General features: G+C 39.1%; 1 protein-coding gene across 10 annotated transcripts in view; it reads left to right on the top strand.

Annotated features, from left to right (window-relative positions):
- Positions 1 to 1,154: 1,154 nt before the first annotated feature.
- The window catches only part of LOC124171538, a 247,714-nt gene continuing 235,611 nt past the window's right edge, over positions 1,155 to 13,257 (top strand). For 8 of the 10 annotated variants that reach the window (XR_006867817.1, XR_006867819.1, XR_006867816.1 and 5 more), the window contains exon 1: positions 1,155 to 1,645. The gene's annotated coding sequence lies outside the window, so the exon portion shown is untranslated. The remainder of the gene's footprint in view (positions 1,646 to 13,257) is intronic. The other 2 variants (XM_046550720.1, XM_046550719.1) reach the window with 2 other exon arrangements.

The raw sequence follows: 13,257 nt of genomic DNA, 5'->3' as shown, positions 1-13,257 counted from the left end.
ATTTTATCGCTTTGGTCGTACCTGGAACTGTAGTGGGATTCTAATATGATGATATCCGTGTCGCTCTTACAATTAAAGATCTCCATTCTCAATATCTCATGCAATCTAAGCCTAGCGCGCACTCTCCGAGTCTCTAGCGGCTCGCAACTCAATTCGTTTAACAACCGTGTAACGCTTTCTGTACGACAGCCGCAGTTTTTAAAGTGTTCCGAATCTTGACTGTTTGGAGGGAATGAGGCATTCAAGAGGACGGACTCCACGGAAACCTCCGCCGTCTATTTCAAATCTATCTGTGAAATAAAATGATCAGAAAAAGTTAGGAAATTGATCTCCTGAACTATTCTTCTGGATTTTCGCGTTGCTTCCCGATTCTTTGACGCATGAATGTTCGCCGTGTTGATATTCCAAACCCTAACTCATCTGCCACTTGAAAGGAGTTCTCGGAAAGACTTATAAATTTAAGTTCGGTATCGAGTCAAATATCAGTCATATTTAAAGAATGTCAGTGGTGTTGAATTGACCTTAATTGATATTGTTTTATTTCTTACCTTATGTGTGTAGAATTGGTTGTATTACTACAGTAATTATTATCTATATTGTGAGTATATTTGCGAGTCTCTGGACACTTAGAAAGGAAAGCAGAAAAAATAATTAAATTATTGAATGGTTCCAATAATATTTGGCATTTACTGAGAAAATATATATTTAATAAATACAGCTTCTCTAATATAAAGATCAAAATAAATGAAAATTTCAAGAATGTATCCTAATGTTATTCCTGTTATTTTTTACTCCACCCAAGGTTTTAATTGGCTAGCTGATTTATATGGGCAAAACAAATTGTTACAAAGTATTCTTAAAGAAAATAGTTTGAGATAGTTAATTCAGGCTAAAATTTTTGTGTTAAACGACGCAATTTTGATTGCGCCTTCACACGTACGTCAGACTGCGCAATTCCGTGTACCGTGTAAAACGGCCTTTACATTTACTTCTTCCGCAGGGCTTCCGGAGGGACCTCTTTGACTCTCGGAGACATTCTACCTCTGAGCATATTTCAAACACACCCCCCTCCCAACTGGTGATTCATTGCGTCTCGCCTTAAAACAGGTGTGTCCTTCCTTATCGAATCGAGAGGGTGGTGCACTTCACACGCGTCATTCAGACCGTCGACATATGCCGGACGGCGAGTCCATCGCCTGAACGATCGCCGAGTGCTTTGTTCCTGTTATTATTATTATCGTTCGATAACTCGTGTCGGTGGTGAAATAAGTGAATCTTATTTTTTTATGATTAGTTAATGTAAACCCTTATCGAAGGAGCAACCAGAATTAACGCCCAGGATGTCTTCTACGCGTCGCGTGTATTCTATCCACTGTAAACGTCGTGTATGTGTCGTCTTCATGATAGTAGTGTTAGTGTCGCCCTTATTCTCAGTTGATCTGCATCCACGCCTTTAGTGTAATTCTTTATGTCGTGGTTGCGTGTTCCTAAGCGTGTTAACGTGTTCGCTGATTACTCTTTGAAGTGTCCCTCACGATGAAACCTTGTGTGACCCCTTCTGCCCCTGCCCGAGGATTATCTCCATCGGACATCTCCAGCCACCGGAGGAAGGAATGACCCTGATTAAGGCTTCAAGTTAATTAAGGTAGGACCTCAATATTATTCAGGGTATTTTTGTCATTTTGCTGCTATGAAGGATAGTTTATACCTAATATCACTAGCATCGTGTTCTTACCAACTTCTGCGCCCCGCTGAAACTTGAATTTATTCTTTCGCTTCGCTCGCATTTTAATTGGTTTATTATAACTTCCGTAGTGTTGCAATGCTTCTCAAAAACTTTTAGTGGCGCAACTCGACTTGGAATCGCGATTAGTTACAAGAAATGGAATGTCTCTTGGAAGTTTGCATTATTTAGGAAAATATAAATACATATAATCAGACATGCAAGGCTTTAAAATTTATGTTAAATCTATTTCTCGGTTGATGCACGGTCAGTAGTAATCACAGCCCAATTCCATTTCATTAAATAAGAATGCTTTCCTTTAGATTAACCAGTTTTATCAGAGAATGAAATGAATTAATTTGAATGTGAGGAAAAATTTCCTCAATCTCACTGAATAATGTCAAGTGAGCCTGCATTTTTGCCTTATTTCTACACAGAATTTTATTTTTTTCTATGCCTATTTCTGTAAGTCATTCTCAAGATGGCTGGATGCGTAATGTTATTGTAATGCGTGCGGGTTCTTGCCCTTGGTGTCGGGAAGCGAATAATCACACACAAGTATTTTAAGTTTTTACCCAAAGTTTATTTCCATTCAAAAACCCAGTTTCCAAATCAATTCAAGCAAAAGGCATGAGGTATTAATGAATTTGTGCGTCCAGAATAACCAACAGTTAAGATTTTACCAATGTCTCGGGAAGGAGAAGAGCTGCTGGTGATGACACGGGTAGATAGCGAGGCGCTTCGAAACATTTTTCAATATCTCTGCCGGTCTCTGGGACCCACACTAAGGAAACGCAGAGATTCTGGACTAAGCGTGGAAAAACATAAATATCATTTAAGAATTTTCATTATATCACTATGGGCGTGTGTAATGTTGAATCTTCTTATTCTGCATCTGAGATATACTGCGTTTCCTTAGTGTGGGTCCCAGAGATCGGTAGAGATATTGAAAAATGTTTTTCGACACTCTGAAAAACATTCGAAAATAGTCTTCATCTAATTCGATCGGATTGTGGGAACCCCTTATTCGCCTCCTTTCTAATGCCAGATGCCTCCTTCTTCTTATATACTCCACAAACACCCTCATCATACTTCCCCAATATATGTTTATTGGTCCATCCATTGCCAAATCCTTCAGATTCCGACCTTCCGACGGCAGACATGGCAAATGACAGTTGAGAAGCGAAGGTAATCGGGCTGGAGTTGCCATAAGGCATTTTTATTTTCATTATTGGTATTAAATATATGTGTTGGTGTGTGTACAAATATCTTCGTACTGTGTAGGCATCTGTCAATCTCAGTAGCACATTTTTGTTAATTGTGGATAAAATATTAAGGTTTGTCACCCCACATTTTATTTATTGTTGCCTCCCCGTTTATCCCTTCCCTTATGAAAAAATTGTTTAAACCTGTTTCAAATTTTTATACATTGCCATGGCGATGTATAAGATTGTATAAAATTTTGAAACAGGTTTATACAATTTTTTCATAGGGGTTGGAATCTCAGAGTACTCTGAGGTTGGAATACGCCGGGGGCAAAGCTTCTGTGGTCACTCATAAAATTAGTGAGCACCGCGCACTGCTTCCTGCTCATTTTCTCTGACCTTTGCCGGTATCTAAAATTGTATTCACTGCCATAATAGCAACATGGGCAGAGAATAGGTTTGCATTCGACGATAAATGAATGACTGTATACAATGGATGACATATAACTGTATATGAATAAGCTTTATAGTATAAACATTCCAACAATGTAGTTTATATTAATTATTTCACGTTAACTTACGAAATACAAGTTTGGGACTCCATTCCGAAATTCACGTTAAATTCGTCGGCTCAGAAACATTTATTATCAGATACCTAGCTCCTATTGGTTGACTCATTTCTGGAGATTTGCTTTCCGAATTTTCCAGAGCCACTGTAGCTCCGCATTCTTTCCGAGACTTCCGTAACTCCTGCCGGTACGTAATAGAGTTGGAGCTACAAATCAAAACAAATCCGGGCGGAGTTACAGATAGCTCTAGCTCCGAGTCAAAGTTACGTAATAGGCCCCTATGACAGGTAGCACAAAATTGTTACATCAGTAAACATTTGTCGGGGGATTATTGGTGATAGCAACTCGCGCAGTCATTTCAGTTTGAAGATACGCATGTCCTTACGCATGGAGGAATTGCCAACCCATGATCTGCATGGAGAAATGTCTAAGTTGAGCTCAGAGGAATGACCTGCAGAAGTGGATTTCGGAATCTCTCTGCGGTTTAGTTTGGTCGGGGGAAACATTTCGCTCGAACCTTTAAAAGCAGGATATGCTTCGGGGGTTGGAGTGGTCGTGTGTGCAGAGGGATGATGTTTTGAATGCTTCTCTCTTTATTTCTTTTCCCTCCGGTCCACTGTCTCTTCTCTCATCGGTCGGATTGCGGTGTGAGAAAGGGTCAGAGGTGCGAGAGTCCTTCGTCTCTTTGTTCGCGTGGGTTACATTGGGCTCAGACAAAACTACCCTCTTCCTTTCGAAAGGGAAAAGTTATGATAGCGGAAGGAAAAACATTCATGGAGAAGAAGAAAGATTTTTTCATGTGGAATTGTTTTGTGGTTGCGAAGGGATTTCGCTCTCAATAGTTCCCACGAACCAAACACACCTTTAAATGGATTGAGGTTTTTGGAGAGGGCGTAGGTGCATGAAAGGGGAGCCAAGTAAAAAAGCCTGTTTAATGATGCGGCCATCATAGTGGCCCAGCTTATTTATAGTGTGTGTCTCGTAATCGTGTGTTTGCAATAAATCTTCATTTTTTGTAATCCTGTAATTCTGAGGGTACGATGCATTAAAGCTTTCATCGATAAAGTGGGTGATTTATATCTTTGATCTAGGATTGATTAATAATATCTTGTTGATTAATAATATCTAGTTGTTTATACTACTCATCCAACTAAAGTTTTAGCAAATGTGGTGCAAAATGATTGTTTGAGTGCAATTATTTAAAATATTGAGTTTCCGAGGTCATATTTTTCGTCGTAGTCTCTGTAAATCAGATTCACTTGAGGTAAAAAAATATGGTAAATACATGCTATCGCCTGTTAAAGGCAAGAAGGTCAGTCACCTGACGATGTAACCAAGTTACGGGACCCGGGTCGTGCCCATAATTAATTAATAGTGAACCTAACACAGTTTTATTGATTTATTTCCAGTATGGAGAGGTTTCAAAAAGTAAAGCCCTAAGTTATCAGTTATACAATAAAATTATTTCAGGCGCCTTTAAATGCAGATCAAATTAAATAGCATGCAAGTCTAGTGAGTATTTTATTTTGACTTAATTTCAATTTTACTTTAATCGTTATCATGTACGTATTTGGTGAAGTAGTGTATTTTGTGATTTTTATAGTCATGTTACCTCAATTTGTTAAAACTGGCAAATAAAATAACGATAAGCATTGGTTGTTTCACAATTTGATCACTTTTAGCAGAGGAATTACACATTTTAACCATACTATAACCGGTTAGCTTGTGGTGTGTTTTAAATCTGCAGGATAAATAATTGTGGTTATTTATGTGAGGCTAACTCTTTATTAGTGATATATACTTTTTAGTCTTGACAATCGAACCCGACTGAGTCTTTGAAACAGAAACATATCACCTCTTTCAACATATCTCCATTGAAAATTTGAGTTTCCATTCCATGAAAATTCCATTGCCCACCATTGTGTCCAAACTTTGCTATCGCCTTATGTAATTCTCTCCTTTTCAATTTATTTCCAGGTAAACGTCAGCACCTTGGTGACAGGTAGACTCCTCCCTCGCAATGAAATATCTGCAGAGTGAGATAAGTAATGAAAAATAGTCCATTGTTTCCAACGCTTAATCGCAGTTTATTTTTGACACATGAAAGTTCTAACTAATGCATTGATAACAAATACCTTTCTTAATGGCTCAAAATCATCCTCCGAGTGATATATTCCGCTGGAATCGAACCGTGGGCGATTTTTTTCCGTGGCAGCTTATGTGTACTTCACTAATGTTTACGCGACAGAGTTATGCGTTCGTCCCTTATCGATCAAATCATCTCGACTCAAAGTCGGTCCCATTCCGATACGAGCAATTTTCCGCGCGGAACTGGTGACTGTGATTCCAACACTGGGGATGTTTTATATTCCAGGAACGGTCCCCGAATCTCACTGATTCCCTCCTGTTTATTTTTCTATCATTTGCCCTCAGGGTTTATTCCGGCCGCCGAACGGGCCGCTATTTTTTCATTCTTATTCAACGCGGAACGAATTCAAAGTGTTTTAGCTGTAGTAGGACTGAATCATCGCTGTGGAGAACACGAACTGGAATAACCATCGTGAAAGATTTGGATTCGACGTCGGTCAATATTAGCCTTGACCTCTAAAGATTTGTGGATTCTGCACGATTAGAGATCTGTGTATCACCTCATGTCTTTGAAATATGCAGATGCGGTGCTTATCAGTATATATACGGTATGCTCGTCCATAATGTTTTTTTCCGAAGGAGCGATTTGTACTGGTTATTATTAGTTCAATAATCCAGAGTATTCGATAATATTTTCATGAAAAGTGGTACTCACTTCGTCATTAGGAATGTGGTTACTACCCTACAACTATTTCCAGAAAGGCCACTGTGAAGTGAGTTCCTTTCCTCATCATTTTACCCTCCATTGTTTTCATGGAGGTTAAAACTACGTGATTCAGTAATTTCTATACTTATGCATTAGGAGTTTATTGGTTTACTCGCGTGGGGTAGGCTATTGCAAAGATATTCAGCAATTCGTTTATCTTCTTCAAAAGGCGGGCGTTACTTCGATAAATCTTCCTAAAAATGGTGATAAATATAGAGCATACGACTGCTTTTGTATTTTTATTTCCTCCAGAATTGTGAGGTCAAAGCTTTTCTCCAGCAAGGTTGTGGCGCTTTCCCCGATATAGAGGCTTAAACAAGCGGTGACCTTCCTGTCTAGGCAGCTATGATCTCAGCCGATCGATTCTCTCAGAATCAATGACACGTTAATCAGCCAAGTCTTTGTTAGCACAATCAGCACAATCTTTGCTGGGCGACACGAATCGGTGCCAATGTTGGGAGGTGGGGGTGGGAGGGCCAATATTTTCCGTGAGAGATTCAGGGGCGGGAGGGGGGTGTGGGGAGGGGGTGTTGGGGCGATAGGAAAATGGAGGGAATAATACATTTATCGATTCAATGCACACGGGGGGAGGAGGCGGGGAGGAGGTCGTGGGGGTGGGAGGGGTTGGACGGAAAATAAAACAAGTCCTCCCGAAATGAATTGCGATCTCGAAGAATTTTAATTATTTCATGCCTCTCCACATTTCTTCGTCGACGCCGACGAGAATAAATTTCACCGACTAGGGTCGTGGAGTAAGCAAGGGAGCACATTGAATTATTCAATCCGTGCGTCACAATTACTCGTCAGAATATATCTCGGCGAATGTGAAAGATCTTGTGTTCGACGGCCACCCATGAAGAAAATCGGAATCGTGAAAGCTATCTCTTATTCCAGTGTGTGATTGTGTCTCTCCTCTCATTTCTTATATTGATGCGTCTACTCTAATCCATTTAATTAATGTTTCATCATCATTATCGTCACTCAGCAATTCAACGATTGGTTTGACCTAGCTCTTCAGGCATTTCTTCCATCAGCTTGACTTTCAGTACTTATCCATAAAATATTTATGCTATGAATCATTCGTCGCATGCTCTATGTTTCTTTCTCGAGGCCTTCTTCTGTCGTTCTTCCCTTTTACCGGATTTTTTTATTTTTTATTAATTTATAACGGACATAATTTTCATAAAAGCAGTATTCGGATCTGTAATTTGAGCCAGTAATCCTTTACATCGTAGCAGCTGAGGCAGAATACTTCTAGCGAGAAATTTCCCTCATAGTTCTTACCTATGCCTAAACTTCAGCTTTGGCTGAATTACAGAATCCTAAAGAATGTACTAAAAATGGGTACACTTCAATGCATTTCACTGCAATGTAAAAATTCTCTTGGGCTTCTATTGTAGCTCAATCATGTATCAAATATGTCATTTATATATGTAATTGTCGCACTTATCTGTTTTAATACCGCACTAAATATGGCAATGGAAGTGTTGGCAATTGATATTTAAGATACTGATTAACCTGAAGCGTTCTTTTTTGCCGGAATGAATAGCACTATGGAAGGATGTCAATTCGTTTTTTTTTTTGGTTGCTGTGACCGTGGAGCACGTTGGCCATCAAATGTGGTGGATGTCAAAATATCTTAAATATTTCCATCCCTGCTCCGCAAGCAGATCGGTATTATTTCCATCCCTCTCGATGTATTTAGATTTCCTCCCCTTAGTTTATCTATACCGTCATTTCCTCTACGCCATATATGTTCCCTTAATTGCCAGTTAAGTCTACACTTCCCTTCAAGTCTAAACCTATTGACACGCGGCTGAAAACGGTCCAGGTTCCTGGAAGGTGTTTTGGTGTTTTAACTTGAAGACAGCAGTAGCCATATTGACCAAACACGTTTGTTGAGTGCATGTAAATTAAGCAAATCGGTTATACTTGAATGCGAGTCTGCTGAAGTAATCTGAAGGCATTTTTAAGTTTTCTAGGGCATATTAATCATAAAAATATTCATCATAGGAATACAGACATAGAAGTAAGGTACACACATGCACATAAGAAGGTATACAACCCATCAGATACTACATATGGGGCATGATTTTTTTGTAAGAGCGAGCTAAGGCGTTGAAAGCAGCAGTGACGTCGAGAGTGGAATTCTCAAAATGCGGAGCAGCCGAATAATGATGAAGGTGGAATGGATCGATAAGTTAATAGTAATGATAAAGTGCGTGGAAGGGCAGGTGGACGGGAAGGAAGGCAAGGGACGACGAATAGCACGGGACAGATTATAAAGGGAGGCACGAAATACGTCACTACTTAAGGTCTAAATAGCAAATTTTACAACGGAATGGAGAGTTTCGTCGAGCCAATCTCACGAGTGTTGACTTAGGAATATCTTAAGAGATTCAAGCCTGTGTTTCTTTGGCTTCGCCCGGGATACAGTCGCATGGTGGATGGGCTGAAATCCCACGACCCGTTGCTCCACCGTCCAACGGTAACAGGAACCTATTTGGTAAAAACATATTGGTCATACAGTTTAGGGTTCGATTTGACTCCCTGTGTTTTCAGTCTGAGCGAATCATGCTCGCAACCCCATAAGGTGTGCCCGTGTCGAAGGGCATAGCCGGATAATGAGGGTGATAAGTCCCCCCTCCAGGATTTTCCCATACTTAAGTCATGCGATTTGGGGTCAAATACAACAAACCTCCCCACATTTCCAGCCCGCTAGATGCCTACCAGGGCCGGCTAGATAAAAAATACAAAATTCACTTTTTTTTATATCTCGGTCAAGAAGGCATATTTCTTAATGCGGTTTACCGCATTGGAAACCTTATTTAATGAAGCAGATTTCGAATTGTTTTCAAGAACTTTGAGCGAGACAAGAAGATATGGCGTCGATTTGATACTTTCTAAAGCATGTTTTTATAATATACGTTTGAGAGGGCCAAAAAGAAAAAAACGTTTTCTAGAGGTGTTATTTAATACCTTTCGGCTGGCGTGTTGAAGAAATAATGTTTAGCCGGTGAAACATCGCGAAAAATGCGATTAAAATATGCGATTTTGGCCATTTGGCTCTACGCTCTGGCCCTCCACAACACCCCTTTATATCTATTATAGTATTCTACCGACACAGGGACAGAAATGTATGGATACTAGTGCCGAAAATGGCTACTCTGCCCTTGAAAACGCCCGAGTATGCTTAAAAGAATTTCCCGGCCTCCAACCCCCTCCGTCACTCCTCTCAAACGTTAGAATTGGTTTGATTTTACAGTAATAAACGAACCATGAGAATTTATTGAACTTTTTCAATGTCCTTCTTATCAGATATAAATCAATTCAAATTACCTCACTTATGCTAAACCATTGGGATTTAATCATAAGTTATTGATAGCTGTTTGCTGAAATGAAAAAAATAATGAGTTTCAACTTTTTTTCCAGTTGGCATGCAAATAAAAAAAATCTGGTGATCAGTATCTAGCAAAACAGATACATTTTCGGTGAATTTTCACTATACAATTTTATTACGACTCCAGGATGTCAATGAAAATCGGTCTTGAAAGGTTATTCGTCTTCCGCTGAATATTCATTTATCCGTTAAAACAATTCTAGTTAAAATCACGGCCGGTCTTGTGATTTTATCTTGGTACTGTCCATTGGATAAATAATAAATTGTTGCTGCTATATGAGCGCAACACCGTATTCTTCTATTCCCATTACGACAATCACAGCGATATGTCAATATGCTGCCTCATGCACCATATGCCATTCGCTGTAAGTTAATTATAAATTAAAATTATAGTTTATTGTATTCCAATAATATTTTTCCTTGATATTACCATTCTCCTCTCTGCCATTAACTACCCGTCTTAATTTAGCCACGAATCAAAATTGATTCAATTCTTAAGTCGTTAACTGAGCTCGCTTGCCTCGTCGGCATCAGCACACTGAACTCTAAATTATCTTCTAAATATGACACAACATCCTGAAATTCTCCATCTAGAATCAAAATGTCACCCTTTTTCATGAAACTTTTCATTGGATATGCCGATTGGATATGCAAGATTGATTTCAGAGAATCGGCATCATTTTGATTGGCCAAAAAAGGTCCGGGCACATAAACCACAACCCATCAAGGGTAATAATAAGGAATGTTTACAAAGGGGAACTAGTACTCTTCATGTTTCCGGTTTGCAGCTTGATAAGAAAAACTATCAGCCCTTGAGTGACTCACCTAACATCCGAATTTCTCGTCGACGTTACTCAGTTACTTGGTCCCATGAAAAACCATTAAAGATTTGCGGACAATCAGTTCTCTGGAAAATGAAAGTCGGTAAGTTTCGCAGTCAAACTGCGGTTAGATAAATGTGCGACTTTGGAAATACATGTCATTATAATGCCACTGTGAAGTTAATAGGTTATTACAAGCTTGCCAAAGTTTGCAGATACAAACAAGTAATTTGATGTAATTTGGAGCCAAATATGTGTTTCCCACTACCATCAGTTGAGAACTCTTAATTAAGCGACGCAGGGTAAAATATAGATTAAACCAGTTAAAAGTAAATATCTGTACGACCAACCTAAGAAAAACATAAATAGTGGATACAATGTACACATTTTATATTGTCATCATATACTCTTTTTTAGTTATAGACTTAGTTTTTGGCGCCTACGATGAAATTTTTTAAGTGCGATGTGATGTGAAATGTGGATGCATCTCCAAAAATATTGTTTAAAACGCGATTCATGAACTTAAGAAACGATTAAACTCCTAGTTAGATGATGCACCTGAAAAAACTAAGTCCAAAGGCTTTAATTGTTTCTTAAGTTCATGAATCACGTTTTAAACAACATTTTTGGAGATGCATCCACATTGCACAATACAGCGCACTTAAAAAATTAAAATATCATCGTAGGCGCCAAAAACCAAGTCCAAAGATCATCTTGGTAAAGGGACCGAAAAAAATGTTCCACAATCATGAGTTCAATCGTTTCCTTAGTTCATGAATCGCGTTTTAAACAATATTTTTGGAGATGCATCCACAAATGTTCAAAATACGAAATCAAGATGAACGCGATATCCCAACTGAACGCCCCGAGGAAACTAATATTTGATATTATATTTAGAACGGTTCGAAAAAACTGATATTTTAAATATCAGTTAAAATATTAGTTATTTCGAACGGTTCGAAAGAACTAATATTTTAAATATCAGTTCAAATATTAGTTAGAACGAACCGTTCAGTGGCTATCCTGTTAGTTTTCGTCGACGGAGGGGAATAGTAGAGAAAGAAGGGGAGGGACTCGGTCGTCTACGACGCACTTCGGCGGCCTTGGATGGCCTCCCTCGTAACCGCCATCTGTTGTACCCACAACGCACTTGCTCGAGTAAGCTGCAGTTTAAAAATGCCTCTTGATGATCATACCTACTGTACCGAGTACGCCGCAATTGTGCAGTGCCGACATGAACAGTGAACAGGGTGTTTTAGAGAACGGTTCATTTTCGAACCGGTTCATTTCAGTGAACAGTTCGTTTTTGCAGTTCGGTTCTTTTTGACCCATCTCTAATCTATTAGCTTGCTGCGAAATGTCTCGTGCACTGCACGAATAGTAATGAAAATAAAGCCGTAAATTTTTTGGTCTTCAGAACACTGCCGGAGAACTTATTTTCCTTCAAGTTGCCTTACGTTAATTTTTGCTTGTGTTTTTACGTAATTCAATTTTAGCATAATATTATGGTTTAAAGTACGTATTAAGTTATTTTTTCATTAAATCAGTATCATATATGGTATGTTTAGGTCTACTACCGCATCTTGAACGAAACACCGCACGAACTGAACCGGATGCTATAATAGTCCTCATTTGTGAATAAGCTGCTTCCGAACGCATCGTTAAGGTGTAATCACGACGGATTGCAGGGTGATGAGGTTGTATACAAGTCTTTAGAATTGCCATGTTTAATAATCTGGGTCGATTTTTTGCTCAGCGCTGAATTACACTACAGTATCACTCAAGAGGTTCAATTTGAAATCCGCCTTTCTCAACACCTTGCTTTCCTTAATCACATTCATAATCGTATTTCTACTGCGCTTGTGCCATTTGCTGCATTCGCTCCATATTTCTGCAGGTATCAGCGCGAGCGTGTTATCGGGAAAGTGGACTTCGGGCAACTATACCTAGCTGCTAGTGGATCACAGTTGAGTAAACTGTATCTAGGTACAGTTTTAAAAACTTTGATTGAAATACGTAATCGAAGTTCGCTGCGTTGTGTATTTTTCCTAGTAGCTGCTTAATCGCCCTTCTGAATTCTCAAACAGATGTTCTCCAAGGAAATCGTCATGTTATTACTACCTTTGAAGAGGCTAAAAGTGGCTGCGAATATTTTAACCCATGATTTCAAACTGTTCGCTTTACTTCGGGACAGTAGAGAACGCTAATCTATAAAACCGCGTCTGACCTGAGAGGAAACTTTAATTTTTAGACGTAGCAATGAGGTTTACAGATTCTTTGATTAAAATTTCGCGGGTGGTACTAACTTCTTGTGTGTTTCACTGCGTCAGGGGTGAGACAGTCCTTACGATTCCCGGCCGATGCTGGTCGCTATGTTTTCAACAGCATCTCTTGGGAAAAGTTGGGACTAAACGGCAAAATAGCCGAAATTGTTTTCAGCGTCAGGTTTTAAGATTTCCCGCTGCCCTCAGCAACGATTATACCTTATACAACGGTAACATTTCCGCCTTAATTTTAATGACCTGACGCTCCATCTTCATTTCAGGATGTATATAGCTATGAGTGAAATTGGAAATGCTATTTCTCAATCTTTGCATTAACATGTTGTATCTGAGTATTGGTATTTACCGTGCAAGTGAAGGGAATAATTTTATATACCTCGCAGCTTTCAAGTACCTATTTCAA

Source organism: Ischnura elegans, chromosome X (assembly GCF_921293095.1).
Source record: "Ischnura elegans chromosome X, ioIscEleg1.1, whole genome shotgun sequence".
In the NCBI taxonomy this organism is placed as follows: Eukaryota; Metazoa; Arthropoda; class Insecta; order Odonata; family Coenagrionidae; genus Ischnura; species Ischnura elegans.
This window is presented reverse-complemented; position numbering and strand designations above follow the sequence as displayed.